The sequence below is a fragment of the Falco biarmicus genome, chromosome 8 (assembly GCF_023638135.1).
Source record: "Falco biarmicus isolate bFalBia1 chromosome 8, bFalBia1.pri, whole genome shotgun sequence".
Lineage (NCBI taxonomy): Eukaryota > Metazoa > Chordata > Aves > Falconiformes > Falconidae > Falco > Falco biarmicus.
Window position 1 is genome coordinate 64276365 of NC_079295.1, and position 900 is coordinate 64277264.

Below are 900 nucleotides of genomic sequence, written 5' to 3' on the forward strand. Positions count from 1 at the left end.
GGGCCGGAGAATAGAATATTCTTTATTAAATTTATTATTTGTCAAACATATAGCACATGTTCCCTCAGAAAAGTGTCATGGTCAGCAAGACCTTTTTACAGCCACAGAGGAGCCTGCTGAAGGGATGATGACAGCTTTGGGAAGGTGCTGAGGCAGGTCAAAACAAGGTGGGGAACCATTTCGTGCTTGGACGTGCAGAACGCTGCCTGCCTTCCACCAGGTGAGGAGCGAAACCATCAGGGAAGACTCGTGGCTCGTACGTGGCAACGAGCCAAACCAAAGCCTTACATGGGAACCCCAGGCTGGTTCACCTGCATAGCCAAGGCCTGGGGGTACCAGGCAGCTGTGTGGTAACTTCCTTCACCTCAAGCCCGGTTTATGAACACTTTGTGCAGTAAATAAGGGATCTGATGCCTGTATTAATGGGCTGCTTCGACAAGGAGTCACCAGCGGGCAGGGGACAGGCTGCCCAGCCGGGCCTGGGCCGGGCACCTCATGAGGAGCTGGAAAGCAGCCCCAGCCAGGGCGATGCCTGCCCAGAGCCTGCAGCCCAGCACGGCTTCGGCAGGCCGGGAGCAGCGGCTGGCGCAGGCAGAGCCGGTGTCCGCACGCCTCTTCCCACTACCGGCGCACCGGGCTCGCCTCTTCCCGCCCTCGCTGCGAACACACGGCCGAGGTGCTGTCCCGGCGCACGCCCTCTCTCCCTCAGGCCTCGCAAGGCCGGCTCGGCTCGGCTCGGCTCGGCTCGGCTCGGGGGAGGGGAGGGGAGGGGAGGCCCGGCCAAGGTGTCCCCGCCCCAGGCTGCGCCCGGCGCCCGGCTCTGCCAAACCTCAGGGGCCGAGCCCCCGCCGCGCCTCCCGCCGGCCGGGCGAAGGGCATGCCGGGAGCCGCCGGCGCCGG